This window comes from Macaca fascicularis, chromosome 5 (genome assembly GCF_037993035.2).
Source record: "Macaca fascicularis isolate 582-1 chromosome 5, T2T-MFA8v1.1".
Taxonomy (NCBI): Eukaryota; Metazoa; Chordata; class Mammalia; order Primates; family Cercopithecidae; genus Macaca; species Macaca fascicularis.
In genome coordinates this window covers 40,431,517-40,450,745 of record NC_088379.1, presented here as the reverse complement: position 1 = coordinate 40,450,745, position 19,229 = coordinate 40,431,517, and the positions used below count along the sequence as shown (strand labels likewise).

General features: G+C 41.5%; 1 protein-coding gene and 1 non-coding gene across 48 annotated transcripts in view; one reads left to right on the top strand and one right to left on the bottom strand.

The window, feature by feature from the left end:
* The window catches only part of APBB2 (amyloid beta precursor protein binding family B member 2), a 409,320-nt gene that overhangs the window by 100,569 nt on the left and 289,522 nt on the right, over positions 1–19,229 (top strand). The window lies entirely within an intron of this gene.
* On the bottom strand, positions 6,191–6,297 carry LOC123573701 (U6 spliceosomal RNA). Its single transcript, XR_006698444.1, has one exon. It is a non-coding gene; the product is annotated as a U6 spliceosomal RNA (small nuclear RNA).

The following is a 19,229-nucleotide window of genomic DNA, read 5'->3' as shown; positions in this document are numbered from 1 at the left end:
GAACAGAGTCACTAGTCGTGGATTTGAATGAGTTCTGTGTCTTGACTTCAATTTGTAAGCCTCCGTTTTCCTCATCTATAAAATGGTGATGACATCTTTACCACCCATATCACAGTGTTTGTATGAGGCTAAATTACAGCATGCAACACATGCTGTTACTTATTATTGTCATGAATATTATCAAATGGCATCTGTTAAATATTTATGTATTTGTGATGCTTGTTATCACATGTGTAGTTTTCCAGGAGTTTGATCTAAAAAACTCAGTTGCTGCCACTGACGGTGATTTCTTAGGCCAGCTCCACATAGGAAGGTTTTTATATGTGGTAGACATTTTATATGTGCAGATCTCACAAATGCAGTGTGAGTCTCTTGTTACAGTGGAGAGGGGTCTCTGGACAGGGTATGTGAAAGGCTGAGCTCCCTTCTTTAGGCAGGAATCAGGTATACTATGGTGGAGTATGTTAATGTACAGACAGACACTTGAAGTTCTGGGTTTAAGATTGTCTGTAGAACTTGGGAATTGGGACTGCAGTTTTTAAGCAAAAAAAAAAAAAATTGCCAACCTTTTTTTTTTTTTTTAATGGAACTTCCTAGAGCCTTTCTGGGACTGACTTTACTTGACTTAGAGGAGTAGGAGGTGTGGTAAATTCCTTCCTGGATATGTTAATTAAAACGTAGTGAATTAAGCCGGAGAACTTGGAGCCCGAAACATGTTAGTGTTGTATAAAAGGAGGAATATAAATGCATGAGATTAAGTTTAAAAAGACATGTGCCGCACGTTTAGCTAGAGATCCTAGTTCAAACTCATTCCCCCAGTCGGCCCCATTCACACGTTTCAGTGCCACCTTCTTTGTTAAAGACAACAGGACTGCACTTCTTTGGAATTAGTTTAAGAGGTAGTTTATAAGCCAATCAAGAAAACTGACCTCATGTTCGTGCTCTTAAAAAAAAAATCAGTTATTTTTGAGACAGGCCTCACTCTGTCACCCAGGCTGGAGTGCAGTGGCATGATCTCAGGTCACCACAGCCTGGACCTCCAGGGCTCAAACCATCTTCCTGCCCCCTCCTCCTGAGTAGCTGAGGCCACAGGTGTGCACTACAATGCCTGGCTCATTTTTGTATTTTTGCAGAGATGGGGTTTCGCTGTATTGCCAAGGCCGGTCTCGAACTCCAGAGCTCAAGCATTTCGCCTGCTTCAGCCTCCCAAAGTGCTAGGATTACAGGTGTGAGCCACTGCGTCCGGCCAGTCTTAATTTTTTTAAAGCATTTTTAGATTTACAGAATAACTGAGCGGATAGTACAGGGTATCTCAATACTCCCTCACCCCCCTTTCTATTTGTATATTAATATGGTATGCTTGTTATAATTAATGAAGCTATATTGATATATTTTTGTTAACTAAAGCCTATCAGATTTATTCAGCACATATAAAAAGTACCACATATAAAAACCTTCCTATATGAAGCTGGCCTAATAAATCACCATCAGTGACAGTAACTGTTTTTAGATCAAACTTCTGGAAAATTACAGATGTGCTAGCAAGCATAACAAACATGTGTATTTAATAGATGCCATTTGATAATATTAATAACAATAAGTAACAGCATTCGGATATTTTACGGTTTGTGTTGCATGCTGTAATTTAGCCTCATAAAAATACTGTGATATGGGTGGTAAAGACGTCATCACCATTTTATAGATGAGGAAAACAGAGGCTTACAAGTTGAAGTCAAGACACAGAACTCATTCAAATCCACGACTAGTGACTCTGTTCCTCAGGATCTTTCAAGGCCTGGCCCCTTGTCAGCTCATTCAAATCCACAACTAGTGACTAATTAGATCAGTTTTCCTTGGGTTTTTTTTTTTTTTTTTTTTTTTTTTTTTAACGATACGATCTTGCTCCATCACCCAGGCTGGAGTGCAGTGATACAATCATGGTTCACTGCAGCCTTGATCTCCCGGGCTCAACTGATCTTTCTGCCTCAGCCTCCCGAATAGCTGGGACCACAGGTGTGCCCCACCGTGCCTGGCTAATTTTTTTTTTTTTTTTTTTTTGTGGATACGTGGTTTCTTCGTGTTGCCCAGGCTGGTCTGAATTCCGGGGCTCACGTGATTCTCCCCCTGCTTAGTTAGCTTCCCAAAGTGCTGGGATTACAGGCATGAGCCACTGCCCTCAGCTAGATTTCCTTAGTTTTGACCTGAGTCAAATACCGTCCTTTTTCGTTTGCCACTTTATCCCATCATGTAGAGCAGTTGCCTGACACATAGTGACTTTGCACAGATGTTGTTGAAATAAGATGCTCTGCCTGCCCTTCAGTTGGTATAATAGAGTAGGGAAGGATCAAGCCATGGTGCAATTGACACCCTCACTAGCACTTAGGAATTTGGAAGCAGATGGAGCGGTTTGAACCCTGGCCCTACCATCCACCAACCCTATGACTTGGGCAAGTCACCCAGCCTCTCAACCTGTTTTCTCACCTGTGAAAAGAAGATAATAATAATTCCTAGGCCAGGCGTGGTACCTCACACCTGTAATCCCAGCACTTTGGGAGGCCGAGGCGGGTGGATCATGAGGTCAGGAGTTCAAAACCAGCCTGGCCAAGATGGTGAAACCCCATCTCTACTAAAAATACAAAAATTAGCTGGGCATGGTGGTGAGCACCTGTAATCCCAGCTATTCGAGAGGCTGAGGCAGGAGAATTGCTTGAACCTGGGAGGTGGAGGTTGCAGTGAGCTGAGATGGCGCCACTGCACTCCAGCCTGGGTGACAGAATGAGACTCCATCTCAAAATAATAATACTACTAATAATATATAATAATAATTTCTACCTCATTGAGGTAGGGACTAAATGGAAGAACACATGAGAGTTTCCAGACTCTGGCCTCACCCATGAGAAACTCTCAGTAAATGTCTTCTTAGAGACCATGCAGGATAGAATGTGATACCTGTGATGTGAGCTGCAGAGTGTCACTGAGAGTCAGAAAAGAGGGGATGGCCTCAAGTTGGGGTGGGGGTTAGGAAAGCTTTCCTAGAGAAGGCAACATCTGTGATGGACCCAAAAGAATGGGTTTGTTCTTACCTGAGGGACAGTGATGAGAGAATAAAACACCAGGTTGAGAGACTATATCTCACAAAGCTACAGAGGTGGGAACGTGTGAGAATGCCTTTTGTAGGAAAGAAAATCACCCAGTATAAGTGGACTATAATCTAATTTGGCAAGACAACAGGACAAGAGCGAGAAAGCTATAAGGCCATAAATGCTTTTGACCGATAATGTATTTCAGCTTTTCCAAAAGTTTTCAAGTATAGAAAAAAGAACAGTACAGTGAACACCGATATAACCCCCTCTTATTTCTACAATTATTAACATTCTTTATTTGCTTTCTGTGTAGAAATCAACATATATTATTTTTTGCCATATCATTAAAAATTAATTGTAGCTAGCATGACTTCATTTTTTTGAGACAGAGCTTTGCTCTTGTCGCCCGGGTTGGAAAGCAATGACACGATCTGGGGTCACTGCAATCTCTGCCTCCCAGGTTCAAGCAATTCTCCTGCCTCAGCCTCCTGAGTAGCAGGGTTTACAGGCACCCGCCACCTTGCCCAGCTCATTTTTGTATTTTTTAAAATTATACTTTAAGTTCTGGGATACATGTGCAGAACGTGCAGGTTTGCCACATAGGTATACGCTTGCTGTGTTGGCTTGCTGCACTCATCATCCCATCATCTATATTAGTTATTTCTCCTAATACTATCCCTCTCCTGGCCCCCCACCCACCAACAGGCCCCAGTGTGTGATCTTCCCCTCCCTGTGTCCATGTGTTCCCAGTGTTGAACTCCCACCCATGAGTGATAACATGCAGTATTTGGTTTTCTGTTCCTGTGTTAGTTTGCTAAGAATGATGGTTTCCAGCTTCATCTGTGTTCCTGCAAAGGACATGAACTCATCCTTTTTTATGTCTGCATAGTATTCCATGGTGTATATGTGGCCCATTTTCTTTATCCAGTCTATCATTGATGGGCATTTAGATTGGTTCCAAGTCTTTGCTATTGTGAACAGTGCTGTAATAAACATACGTGTGCATGTGTCTTTATAGTAGAATGATTTATAATCCTTTGGGTATATACTCAGTAATGGGATTGCTGGGTCAAATGGTATTTCTGGTTCTAGATCCTCGAGGAATCACCACACTGTCTTCCCCAATAGTTGAACTAATTTACACTCCCACCAACAGTGTAAAAGCGTTCCTATTTCTCCACATCCTCTCCAGCATCTGTTGTTTCCGGACTTTGTAATGATTGCCATTCTAACTGGTATGAGATGGTATCTCATTGTGGTTTTGATTTGCATATCTCTAATGACCAGTGATGATGAGCATTTTTTCATATTTTTGTTGGCTGCATAAATATCTTCTTTTGAGAAGTGTCTGTTCATATCCTTTGCCCACTTTTGAATGGGGTTGTTTGTTCTTTTCTTGTAAATTTGTTTAAGCTCCTTGTAGGTTTTGGATATTAGCCCTTTGTCAGATGGATAGATTGCAAAAATTTTCTCTCATTCTGTAGGTTACCTGTTCACTCTGATGATAGTTTCCCTTGCTGTGCAGAAGCTCTTTAGTTTTAATTAGATCCAATTTGTCAATTTTGGTTTTTGTTGCCATTGCTTTTGGTGTTTTAGTCATGAAGTCCTTGCCCATGCCTATGTCCTGAATGCTATTGCCTAGGTTTTCTTCTAGGGTTTTTATGATTTTAGGTCTATGTTTAAGTCTTTAATCCATCATGAGTTAATTTTTATGTAAAGTGTAAGGAAGGGTTCCAGTTTCAGTTTTCTGCATATTAGCCAGTTTTCCCAACACCATTTATTAAATAGGGAATCCTTTCCCCATTGCTTGTTTTCGTCAGGTTTGTCAATGATCAGATGGTTGTAGATGTGTGGTGTTACTTCTGATGCCTCTGTTCTGTTCCATTTGTCTATATATATGTTTAGGTACCAGTACCATGCTGTTTTGGTTACTGTAGCCTTGTAGTATAGTGTGAAGTCAGGTAGCATGATGCCTCCAGCTTTGTTCTTTTTGCTTAGTATTGTCTTGGGTATACTGGTTCTTTTTTGGTTCCATATGAAATTTAAAGGAGTATTTTCTAATTCTGTGAAGAAAGTCAATGGTAGCTTGATGGGGATAGCATTGAATCTATAAATTACTTTGGGCAGTATGGCCATTTTCACAATATTGATTCTTCCTATCCATGAGAATGGAATGTTTTTCCATTTGTTTGTGTCCTCTCTTATTTCCTTGAGCAGTAGTTTGTAGTTCTCCTTGAAGACGTCCTTCACATCCTTGTAAGTTGTATTCCTAGGTATTTTATTCTCTTTGTAGCAATTGTGAATGGGATTTCACTCATGATTTGGCTCTCTCTTTGTCTGTTGTTGGTGTAAAGGAATGCTTGTGATTTTTGCACATTGATTTTGTGTCCTGAGACTTTACTGAAGTTGCTTATCAGCTTAAGGAGATTTTGGGCTGAGACAATGGGGTTTTCTTATTTATTTATTTATTTATTTTGAGACGGAGTCTTGCTCTGTTGCCCAGGCTATAGTGCAGTAGCACAGTCTCGGCTCACTGCAAGCTCTACCTCCCGGGTTCACGCCATTCTCCTGTCACGATGGTGTTTTCTAAATCCACAATCATGTCATCTGCAAACAGAGACCATTTGACTTCCTCTCTTTTTATTTGAATACCCTTTATTTCTTCTTCTTGCCTGATTGCCGTGGCCAGAACTTTCAATACTATGTTGAATAGGAGTGATGAAAGAGGACATCCTTGTCTTGTGCCAGTTTTCAAAGGGAATGCTTCCAGCTTTTACCCATTCAGTATGATATTGGCTCTTGGTTTGTCATAAATAACTCTTATTATTTTGAAACACGTTCCATCAATATGTAGTTTATTGAGTTTTTAGCATGAAGTGGTGTTGAATTTTATCTAAGGCCTTTTCTGCATCTATTGAGATAATCCTGTGGTTTTTGTCATTGGTTCTATTTATGTGATGGATTATGTTTATTGATTTGTGTATGTTGAACCAGCCTTGCTTCTCAGGGATGAAGCCAATTTGATCGTGGTGGATAAGCTTTTTGATGTGCTGCCAGATTGGGTTTGCCAGTATTTTATTGAGGATTTTTGCGTTGATGTTCATCAGAAAGGTACGGAACGCTTCACAAATTTGCGTTTCATCCTTGCACAGGGGCCATGCTAATCTTCTCTGTGTCATTCCAATTGTAGTATATGTGTTGCCGAAGTAAGCACTAATTTTTGTATTTTTAGTAGAGACGGGGTTCACCATGTTGGCCAGGCTGGTCTCAAACTCCTGACCTCAGGAGATCCGCCCACCTCGGCCTCCCAAAGTACTGGGATTACAGGTGTGAGCCACCACACCTGGCCTATCATGACATTTTAACCCTCAATACTTTAGCATGCATCTCCAAACAATAAGGAAGCTTCTTTTTAAAAGTACAACACCATTATCATACCAAACAAAATTAACAATAGCCCCCAAATATTACTTAATATCAGCCTATAGTCAAACTTTCTAAATTCATTTCCCAGGTCTTTAGTGTTTTAACAGAATTTTAAACCATAATCCAGGCAAAAGGCTGTGTATTGTATTAAATACACAATCGTGTCATCTGCAAACGGACAATTTGACTTCCTCTTTGTTTATTTGAATACCCTTTATTTCTTTCTCTTGCCTGATTGCCCTGGCCAGAACTTTCAATACTATGTTGAATAGGGGTGACAATTTAGTCAAATTGTCTCTGCTTGCAGATGACATCATTGGGTATTGCATTGTTATGCCTCTTACATCTCTTTAAATCTAAAATTCCAACTATGATATTGAGACTTTTAGGCTTTGGAACATTGAAAAGATTATGGAGCTTTCCCCCAACTTAGATATCCCTATCTAACGTGAAAATAATTCAAAATTAGAAGCAACACTGAATTTCAAAGTAAACGTAAGGAAGTCCAAATAAATTCAGATTTTTTTTCCTCTCACCAGGTTGGTGAGTTTGATACTAGTTTTGCAATTTCAGGTAATCACATATTTAAACTCAGCATATGCTTGCTTGCTTTGAATAAATAACCCAGCCCTGGACTCACAGAATTCAATAGAGATACAGTGGCTCATTGTTTTCTGTTGAGCTGAATGTCTAGTATGTCTAAACTTCACAGATATGAAACCGCATTCTTTTTTTTTTTTTTTTTTCTGAGACAGAGTCTCACTCTGTTGCCCAGGTTGGAGTTCCGTGGCGCAATCTCGGCTCACTGCAACCTCCACCTCCCAGATTCAAGCAATTCTCCTGCCATCGCCTCCTGAGTAGCTGGGATTATAGGTGTGTGCCACCACACTGGGCTAGTTTTTGTATTTTTGGTAGAGATGGGGTTTCACCATGTTGGTCAGGCTGGTCTCGAACTCCTGACCTCATGATCCACCCACTTCGGCCTCCCAAAGTGCTAGGATTACAGGTGTGAGCCACTGTGCCCGGCCTGGAACCCCTTTCTTAATAATGCTGTGTAGACCCACGGAAGTGATTTTTGACTTCATTGTATTTAGAGGTTTTTTGAACACTAGGTTCCAACCTTGGTGGAATTTCATAGAGAATTTCATAATTTTTCTTTAAGGAAAAACATCAGATAGGATTGTGGGGAGAACCATAGTATGAAAACCCATATCCTGCAATGAGAAACTCTTACCTGGAAGCGGGAAGGGAGTAGAACGCAGAGCGTGCAGGGCGTTGCCAGGCCTTCTATAACCAGGAGTGCCCTGCATAGGCCATGGGATAGTTGGGCACCTTCTTTTTGGCCCTGCCTGTATCCCGGAAACCTGTGGCCAAGCAAGTGCCTGGAATTGCTGCAGGCATTGCAGTGGGAGTGAAATGCCCACCAGCTGGGGCTACATCTTCTACAACTCAGGGAATATAACTTGGTATTCATTGGAACTCCACTGAAGAGAGGTCAGGTGCTTTGGGAGTGCTTTCTTGCAAATCTGTGCCCTCTAATCGCCTTTTCCTAATGTTCTTTCCTCATTATGTTTTGGAGGTGGGGCTCCTCCAAGGATCATTTCTTTTCCACCTCACCTTCAGGTGCACAGTGTATGATGCTTTAATTTATTTCATTTCACCTTGTTGTGGAACTCAGCCCATTCCACCTCTGCTGTGAGAAAAGCATTTCCATCTCTGTTTCAACTTTCATGTGGTTCTGTTGACCCACTTGGAAGAGCTCCAGTGTAGTGCCTGCTTGTTTTTTTCTATCTGTCCTTAATTTGGTTTGCCTTTTATTGTATTCCAACTGAATGGATTCTTTCTTTTAAGGGAAAGGAACCTGAGAAAAACAATACTTGTAATGGCGACTGCTTGTTAAGGGTAATTGCTGTTTCATGTTAATTTGCATGTTAAAATGAGAATATAGGGAATTGCTAAATTCACCAACCTGTTCTATCCCAAGGCTAGTCCTTTTAAATATATTTGTTGCTTAAATAAAGATGGAGCTGTGCAGAATGGAAATGTCCAAATATACAGTTTTTTGGTGCATGTATATATATAGAGAGAGCATTTAAAATTTTTATTTCCATCAGCAAGAGACATTATACAATACATGGAAATTATAGAAAAGCAGAAAGAAGAAACCCGGAGACAACTAGCATTAACATTCTGTGAAATTATGTCTAGTCATTTCAGTCTACATGTTATATACTCTTTAAATGGGCATAGTTTCACTATAACTGTCTAGAAGTTTTTGCTACTCCAAAGAATGTTCTGTGGATCGGCAGCATTGTTATCTCTTGGGGACTTGTTAGAAATGCAGAATCTTGGGCTCCGCTGCAGACATACTGAATCGTAATTTGTATTGATTGCTATTACATATACATTAAAATTTGGAAACACTGTTCTACAAATGGGGTCCCCAACCCCCAGACTTTGGAGTGGTAGCGTTCCGTGGTCTGTTAGGAACAGGGCTGTACAGCAGGAGGTGAGTGGCAGGTGAGCAAGGAAAGCTTCATCTGTATTTGCAGCTGCTCCTTATCTGTTGCATTACTGCCTGAGCTCTGCCTCCTGTCAGATCAGCAGCAGCATTAGATTCTCATAGGAGCACAAGCGCTTTAGTGACCTGCACATGCATGCAGGGGATCTAGGTTGCCCACTCCTTATGAGAATCTAATGCCTGATGATCTGTTACTGTCTCCCACCACCCCCAGATGGGACTGTCTAGTTGCAGGAAAGCAAGCTCAGGGTTCCCACTGATTCTACATTACAGTGAGTTGTATAGTTATTTCATTATGTATTACAATGTAATAATAGAAATAAAATTCACAATAAACGTCATGTGTTTGAATCATCCCAAACCCCTCCAACCTCCCGTCGCCCCACTGGGGAAAAATTGTCTTCCACGAAACCAGTTCCTGGTGCAAAAAGGTTGGGGACTGCTACTCTAGAACATACTATACCCAGGGCAGCATGTAGAGAGAACACAAAGTAGAGAGGGTGCAAAGGGGCTCAGACCTGTATTCTCTTCTCCATTTTCTGTCAGTCTTGCCTAAAATAATTTTCGTTAGTACATGATAAAGATAAAAATGAGGTCAATTTCTTTTTCTTTTTTTTTTTTTTGAGACAAAATCTTACCCTGATGCCCAGGCTGGAGTGCAGTGGTGTGATCTCTGCTCACTGCAACCTCCACCTCCCGGGCTTAAGCGATTCTCCTGCCTCAGCCTCCTAAGTAGCTGGGATTACAGGTGCCCGCCACCACACCCAGCTAATTTTTATATTTTTAGTAGACACGGGGTTTCACTGTGTTGGCCAGGCTGGTCTTGAACTCCTGACCTCGTGATCCACCCTCCTCGGCCTCCCAAAGTGCTGGGATTATAAACGTGAGTCACCGCACCCAGCTGAGGTCAAATTTTTTAACAAGGTACGACAGCCTTGTTGAGAAACCCGACTGTGCCATGCGCAATCATTTCATTCAGTAAAAACTGAGTGCCTCCTGCGTGCCAGGCACATGTGTGGCAGCCACGGGCCCTGCATTCAGGCTTGCATGTGCTGCAGTGGAAACACACAGAGGCCGAGGAGGAGGGAGTGGTTGCTTCTGCAGGGATGGGGGCTGGAAGTTAGAAAGAAAGGTGGTCTTTGGGTGGAGTCTTGATGGATAAATCAGTCATCATAAGTTATGAATATTGCCAGGTCCTGGAGAGAGCACAAAGATGGATAAAATTTGTCTCATCCTTCAAGGACCTTATGCTTGGTTAAAGGACAGGAGACAGTGTTTAAAACTAAATCATACAAAGCACCTTGGCATTAGAGTAGAACCAGAAGACAAGGGTCTGACCATTAGTTTTTTACCTCCGTGACCTTTGACAAATTATTCCACGTTGGAACATCAGATTCTTCTGTAAAATAGGGATAAAATGATATAAACATCTTCATAAAGTCATAGTGTTTTCTTGGTTGGGTGCAGTGGCTCACTCCTGTAGTCCCAGCACTTTGGGAGGCCGAGGCAGGGAGATCATGCGGTCAGGAGATCGAGACCATCCTGGCAAACATGGTGAAACCCTGTCTCTACCAAAAATACAAAAACTTAGCCCAGTGTAGTGGTGGGTGCCTGTAATCCCAGCTACTCAGGAGGCTGAGGCAGGAGAATGGCATGAACCCGGGAGGGGGAGGTTGCAGTGAGCCAAGATCACGCACTGCACTCCAGCCTGGGTGGCAGAGCGAGACTCCGTCTCAAAACAAACAAACAAACAAAGAAAACAAAACAAAAAACAAAAATTAGCTGGGTGTGGTGGCACACCCCTGTAATCCTAGCTACTTGGGAGGCTGAGGCAGGAGAATTGCTTGAACCTGGGAGGTGGAGGTTGCAGTGAGCCGAGAGGGTGCCACTGCACTCCAGCCTGGCGACAGAGCAAGACTCCGTCTAAAAAAAAAATTATAGTGATTTTTTTTCTTTTTTTTTAAATGTAGAGAGATAGGGTCTTGCCCTGTCTCCTAGGCCAGAGTGCGGTGGTGCAATTGTAGCCCATTGCAGCCTAGAACTCCTGGCCTCAAAGGATCCCCCTACCTCAGCCTCCTAGAGTGTTGGGATTACAGCGAGAACCATGGTGTGGGACCTGTAGTGCTTTTTAAAGTGAGATAACGTAGCAAAGCACCGGCTTGCAGTGGGTGTGGAATCAATGCTGTGTGGCAAAGATATTTAAAAAGTGCCAAGTGAACACCATAGATGGAAAATTGAGGAATAACAGAAAAGAGAGGGTGTTTTGACTTGGAGAGTGCGAGCCCGTGTGGCCTGTGTGGCCTTGAGGATGCTGATGAGGCAGAGAAGGTATGAAGAATGGGCCAGTGGGAAGAGAAGCAAAATATGAAGCTGCAGTTTTGAGACTGGATAGACCAAGAAAAGAGATAAGAGAAACAAGGGGTTGGGTTTGTTGGGGTGATGTCTGTCTTAGACATGTCAGGTTTCAGGGACTGCTGAAGGCTGTAGGCCTGGGATGCATGTGTCAGACACTGCCCTTGATGCAGGTTCAGCCAGGGGTGGGTGAGGAATGAGGTCCTTGGCCCTCTCTGGGCAGGGTGTTTGGTCGGTGTAAATCTGGAAAAGGGAATCTTTCTGGCTTGTTGGAAAAGTCCACACCTGCACAGGGTTTCTCACCAGGACGGGAAACACAGGCAGAATGTTTTAAATCTTGAAGACCTACCTCTTCTTCAGACTGGGTAGAGGAGAACTGAACTTTTCTGTGTAATTTTACCCACTGTCATCCTCTTCCATAGGTCTCTTTTTTTTCTTCTCAATGTTCTTCCTCCCAACTGAGAACCATTAATTGCTTCAGAAAAGAAATAGAATTGGAATTTTTTTTTTTGAGAAATGGACTAAATGCTCTAACACTGGAGAACTATATTCCTATTTGTGTCAGTTTCTTTTCAACCGTTAGCTCCTTTATGATCTCTTTATACAGGGTGGATATAGCCAACAAGTAACTGTGGTTACTGGTTTTTATAGGTTATGACTAGTCTGCTGTATAAGATGTTAACATTTTGCCCAATCTGCCTTATCTCCGTCTCTTCTGTTTTTTTGTGTCTGTGTCTCTTTATACACACACACTTAAAACATGTTTGCTGAACCATCTGAGTTACTTGTAGAGATTATGACCCTTTATCCCTAAATACTTCAACATGTATTTCTCAAGTACAAGGATATTTTCCCACGTAGCTTATAATAAGATGATCACCAGTAAATATTATCTGATATATAGATAAGAGTTGAATACGTGTTCAGGTTTCACCTGTTATCCTAATAATGTCTTTTATACTCCCCGCCCCATCCAGGATTAATCGACAGAGTCATTCATTGCATTTTGTCTCTTTAGTTTCCTTTAATCTAAAATAGTCACCTTGTTTTGTTTTTGTGGTTCATGGCATTGGTGTCTTGAAAGATACCTTTGTTTTGTAGAATGTATCACAATCTGGTTTTGTGCGGTTGTTACCTTATGATTAGATACAGATTAAGCATGTTTGACAAAAATGCTACATAGTGACTGTGGCGATACCTACTGTTCCATTGTCCTGGAATTGATTATGCCAAGCACCACTTGGATGCGCTGGTCGGCCAGAACTCTTCATTTTTAAAGATGCCTTTTTTCTTGGGTAATCTGTGGGGTGATATTCTGAGACTGTGTGTGAGTGTTCTGTCCTACAACTACCCTTTCTAGAATGGTTTTAGCATCTATTAATGATTGTTGACTGAATCAGTGATTGCATTGGTAGTTGCAAAGTGGGATTTTCTTCTACTCTTCCTTTGATATTTATTAGCTGGCATCCTTTATAAAGAAGAGTTCCCCCTGTTATTTTTTCAATGCATATTTGTGGGTTTGTGACTTCTTTTTTAATCCAATGTGTTATAGTTCATCAACATCATTCTTTTTTTTTTTTTTTTTTTGAGAAAGGGTTTCACTCTGTTGCCCAGGCCGGAGTACAGTGGTGTGATCTCAGCTCACTGTAACCTCCACCTCCCAGGTTCAAGAGATTCTCCCATCTCAGCCTCTCAAGTAGCTGGGACTACAGGCACGTGCCACCATGCCTGGCTAATTTTCGTATTTTTTTTGTAGAGATGGGGTTTCACCATGTTGGCCAGGCTGATCTCAAATACCTGACTTCAAGTGATCTGCCCGCCTTGGCCTCCCAAAGTGCTAAGATGACAGGCATGAACTGGCATGCCTGGCCAACATCTTTTTTTGTTCAAACTGCCCCACCCTCCTATGTCCTTTTGTCATGTCTGCATTAGCATTTGAGCACTCCTTTGCTTTTTGGCATGGTAAGATGTTCTGGACTTACGCTGTACTTTCTTTGCCCAGACCCAGCTATTTCTCCAGTGAGCAAAAGTATTTAGAAACCAAGATCTAGGTACTTGGGATATTCTTTAAAAATATACCTAATCTAGAAAAAGTTAAAAGTCATTAATCATTTAAGTTCCCCCACCCATTTCCCAAGATTATTCCCATGGTGGCATTAAGAGTTTTAGATGTACTCCAGTCTGGGCGACAAAGCGAGACTCTGTCTCAACAACAACAAAAAAAAAGAGTTTTAGATGTTCACCAATGAAGGGAGAAGGCCCTCCAAAATGAAGGTCTTCGGGCGTTGGGCTAGAGGTTGAAGAGGAATGCACAAAGGGAAATTAGATAGCGCCAAAGATTAGCTTAGATAACATTGAAATTCTGCCCCAGAAGTGACTAGAGAGCCTGAGAAAGTATTTTCTGTATGTTTTCTACATAGAATCTGAAAATTGCTTACCCTCTTTTATATCCATTAATGGTAAGATAATTTATTCCCCTTAGCTATACATATGCAATTCTTAAAGCAATTTAAGATGTATAATTTCCATGTCAAGAGTTCCTAACTGCTCTGTATTTTCAGAGTCAGTGTAAGGTATGTGTATGTGGATGTATATTTCAGCATGTCTTTGAAAAATCAAGATTCATAGTTTTTATTTTGAATACTCATAATTGGACACAGTCTCTGAATTTGCTTGTTGATTATAATAGTTGGCTAAATTTTTTTTTTTTTTTTTTTTTTTTTTTTTGAGACGGAGTCTCCTCTGTTGCCAGGCTAGAGTGCAGTGGTGCTATCAAGCTCCACCTCCCGGATTCACACCATTCTCCTGCCTCAGCCTCCCAAGTAGCTGGGACTACAGGTGCCCGCCACCACGCCTGGCTAATTTTTTTGTATTTTTAGTAGAGATGGGGTTTCACCGTGTTAGCCAGGATGGTCTCAATCTCCTGACCTTGTGATCCGCCCGCCTCGGCCTCCCAAAGTGCTGGGATTATAGGCGTGAGCCACCACACCCGGCCAATATTTGGTTAATTATTAAAGGTGCATATGCGCAGCATTTTAGGCAGCAACTTGTGAGACACAAAAACCAGGAATTTCAAAATTTCCAAAGCAGTCATTGTGCATTTGATATAGTGATAGAGTCTCTGAAGAGTCTCTAAACCTTAAACTGATTTGTCTGGAGCTCCGTGTTTCTTCCATGATTTTTTTAATATAATAGCATAATTAAAATGTTTATTTTGCCTTTTCTATTTGCTAAAATGAAACAAAACATGTAGTAATTTGGTAGAGAACCTATATGAAAATGCTAAAAAATACAAAAACACATTTAAAACATAAGGGTTTGTTTTTGTTTTTCATGTGTGTCAGCATTTTTGGAAGTAAAAAACAAAACAAAACAAAAATAGACTACTCACTATATCTATGCATTGTATATCAGGGATATGGTTATTATTCGGCTATGTATGCTGAATGTTAACTGCTTTATAATTTTCTGAAACAAAACTACCACCCACTCCTACACATACAACCACTGACTTTCAATCCTCAGCACATTCTTGAGAGTGGGAGTCTTATTAAAGTAACTGCCCTATATGAAGTAGTTACTGGGTGTGCAGGTATGCCAGGAAAGCTAAACTGAAAGTGAAAAGGGACACGTCACTTAAATGTACTGCTAGTGCAGTATTCACAATAGCAAAGACATGGAAGCAACTCAGGTGCCCCTTGACAGTGGATTGGAGAAAGAAAATGTGTTACATATACCCACTAGAGTACTATGCAGCCATAAAAGAGAACTAAATCACTTCCTTTGCAGCAACATGGATGGAGCTGGAGGCCATTATCCTAAGAGAATTAGTACAGGAACAGAAAACCAAATACCACACATTCTCGCTTATAAGTGGGAGCTAAACACTGAGTATGTATGGACACAAAGATGGAAATAATAGATACTGGGACCCATCTGAAGCAGGAGAGTGGAAGGGCCAAAGATGGGAGGAGGGTGAGGATTGTAAAACTACCTATTGAGTACTATGCTCATTACCTAGGTACAAAATACTCTGCATACCAAACCCCCACAAGGCACAATTTATCCAGGTAACAAACCTGCATATGTGCCCCTGAACATAAAATCATAGTTGGAAAGAAAACAAAAATAAATAGATTAAAAATAAAATAAATGTACTGCTAGCCAAGCGTGGGTGAGTGAACTCACGTGTGGTGGCCAAGTTGTCCCAAATTGGCCCTTGATTCCTGTATATCCTCAACCTTCAGTTCTTACGCGATGTCAATGTGTGGGATTAAACTAAGCACACTCATGACTAAAAGAGTCACTGTTCTTGGCAAGTTTTTAAAGTCAACTTTTGTTATTGGGAAAATTTTAATATAGCCACATTCTTTTGGAGGTTATAAAGATCAATCTGTCTTTTCCTACTTGTTATTTAAAACTCCTCAAACTAGAAGTTTATTCCCATGCCCAAATGCATCCTTCTTCGTATTTTTTAATCTTGATCTTGTTTGAAAGGAGCTTTATCCAGAATACAATTTCTTTATTCAGAATGAAATTTCTTTCAGATATTAGGACAGCTTAGATACAATTATATAATTAAAAATCTTTCAACTGGATTTTACTAAATCCATGACTGTATTAGCCTGTAAAAGCAAATTATATTTTGGCCTCTGTAACGGGTTTATAAACTTTAAACATCCCCATTTAGATGGACTGTATTTGTTCTTGAATTATAAGATAGAAAACACTTTCAGAGGTTCAGCCACATGACTGGACCTGTTAATACTTGTGATTGACAAGGAGGCTCCTGATGTTCTTTGTTCTTCGGCTAGCCTTCATTCTATTGGCTGGATTCACATGTGATGTTAAAGTGGGGGTAAAAAGGATGTTTCCACTAATGCAAAATATAAAGAAAGTAAAAATTACTCTTGTAATTCTGCGATTTGTAACTAGCAGCTTTTCAAATGTTGGCATTGTTTTTTCTTTCTTGTCTTTTTTCTAGATATAGATACTTATAAACAAAACTGGGATGATGATGAATATATTACACTATAATCTACTTTCTCAATGCTGCTTAAGAGCAGTTTCTCCTTTTATTAAATATTCTTCAGATTTTTGAAAACTATCCGTTGTTGAGTATTGTGTTTTAAAATTATTTGCAATAATATTACTTATAATAGAAAAATTCCTTGTATGTATCTTTATGCCTATCTTGAACTCTTTAAAAGAAAATTTAGAGTCTTTTTAATTTATTGGTTTTTAAGAATGAAAAGTAATTCCATTCAGTTTGTCCTTTCCAGAAATTACAGTTAAGCTGTCTTGTCTGCAAGAATCTATCTTTATAACACCATCATCTTGATCTGTCCAAAATGGTCCTGTAATATCTCCTTTAACACCATTAGGGAAACTTACATCAATAAATTTATCACTTAACTGAAGCTGACCCTTAAGTGTCTATGGTTGGTAATTGTAAACAATGTGAAGGAAAATCTCTTTTAAATTGCATTACAGTATGTTGCTGTCCTCTTAAACATAATGACAAAATATGAAAATCACAATTTCACCCCTTCTGGATAAATAGAACACTAGTTATTATACAGTCAATTCTGATAAAATGATATATGTGTTCCTAAAAACCACATTATGCAGAATCCTGCAGTAAAACTCACAATGCGCTTAGGAGGGGAATGCAGTTGGGGACACAAAACTCAAAAAACGATCAGTGACACGTTAGAAAGGGACGGGAATTGAATAAATACATTTGCACAAATTTTTCACATATTGAATGGTTTAATACATAAATAGTACAATAAATATGATACTTCACCTCGAAAAAGTCCTGACATTTGCTTGTGAACTGGTACTTTAGAAGGGTTGCCACTTATGAGTTATTGTGAAGTGGTGGCAGACAGATTACCTGAAATCAGATGGAGTCGGGATACCAGATACAGATTGGTGTGGCTTATAGCACACGGGTGGAGACCAAAGTCACTGGTAGATGTTTGAGGCATGGGCTGTGTTCATTCTATGTAACCGTATGAAGCTGGGTTTGGCCCGAGTGCAGCCTTCTGCGATAACCTAGTATTTCTTGCAGTGAAATCACGCATAAAGAAACATGAAATTCGGCTGGGTGCGGTGGCTCACACCTATAATCCCAGGACTTTGGGAGACCGAGGCAGGCAGATCACGAGGTCAGGACATCGAACCATCCTGGCTAATGTGGTGAAACCCCATCTCTACTAAAAATACAAAAAATTAGCCAGCTACTGGGGAGGCTGAGGCAGGAGAACGGTGTGAACCCGGGAGGCGGAGTTTGCAGTGAGCCAAGATCGTGCCGCTGCACTCCAGCTTGGGCGACAGAGTGAGACTCCGTCTCAAAAACAACAACAAAAAAAAAACAAAGAAAAACCATGAAATTCGAGTTACACTCAAATTGTTCTCTTGAAACAAACACAAGCATTATAGCAGAACTGAGCATGCTGTATGGTAATACAGTGATGCCCAAGGGATAAGTGAAATGTGAAATTCTACTTGTCCCTAATTCTGCTTGTCCCTGTCTAAAGTAGAGTTAATACATGTAAGACACAGAGAAGAACCTGGCGTAAGAGTCAACAGTATATAAATGTTGGCAGTAACAATGGCAATAGTAATAAATGATACTTATGGTGTTTGTAGGGTTCTCTCTGATTTTTAGTTACGACTGCTTGCTGTAGCTGTGCCCTCTTTCTAATTGATTTCTCAATCTCCTGTGGCTTCTGTATCACACTTCTTAGAATTACATCTAGTGTAAGTCCTGTAATAGGAGAGCCCAAGGGGTATGCAGACTTTAGGTTATAGGTTACATATGGCATCTGTTTTGCCTACTTAAACTATTTTATCTTATTAATGATTTTGTTGCCTTAGAATCCATTTGCACAATTGTTGGGAAAGTAACATCTTTTCCCTTCCCTCCCCTCCCCTCCCCTCCCCTCCCCTCCCCTCCCCTCCCTTCCCCTCCCTTCCCCTCCCCTCCCCTTCTCTCCCCTCCCCTCCCCCTCCCCCTCCCTCCCTCTTCCCTTCCCTCCCCTCCCCTCCCCTCCCCTCCCCCTCCCCCTCCATTCCCCCTTCCCTCCCCCTCCCCCTCCATTCCCCCTCCCCTCCCCCTCCATTCCCCCTCCTCTCCCCCTCCATTCCCCTCCTCCCCTCCCCCTCCATTCCCCTCCTCCCCTTCCCTCCCCTCCCCTCCCCCTCCCCCCTCCCCCTCCCTCCCTCTTCCCTTCCCTCCCCTCCCCTCTACACCCCTCCCCCTCCCCCTCCATTCCCCCTCCCCCCCATTCCCCCTCCCCTCCCCCTCCATTCCCCCTCCCCTCCCCCTCCCCTCCCCCTCCATTCCTCCTCCCCTCCCCCTCCATTCCCCCTCTCCTCCCCTCCCTTCCCATCCCCTTGAGATGGAGTCTTGCACTGTCACCCAGGCTGGAGTACAGTGGCATGATCTTGGCTCACTGCAACCTCCACCTCCCGGATTCAAGCGATTCTCCTGCCTCAGCCTCCCAAGTAGCTGGGATTACAGGCGCATGCCACCACGCCTGGCTAATTTTTTTGTATTTTTAATAGAGATGGTGTTTCACTATGTTGGCTAGACTAGTCTTGAACTCCTGACCTTGTGATCTGCCCGCCTCTGCCTCCCAAAGTGCTGGGATTACAGGCGTGAGCCACCGCGCCCTGGCCTGGAAGTTACATGTTTTAAATGAGGTTAGTAATCATGCAGAATTGTCAGATTTTCTGTTTTATTAGGAAAAAATGAACACGGCTCTCTCTTCCCATTCTTACCTGCAGAAATTAAGGTGTGCTTAATACATTTGAAGAGTATTTAAAAGTTGTTGATA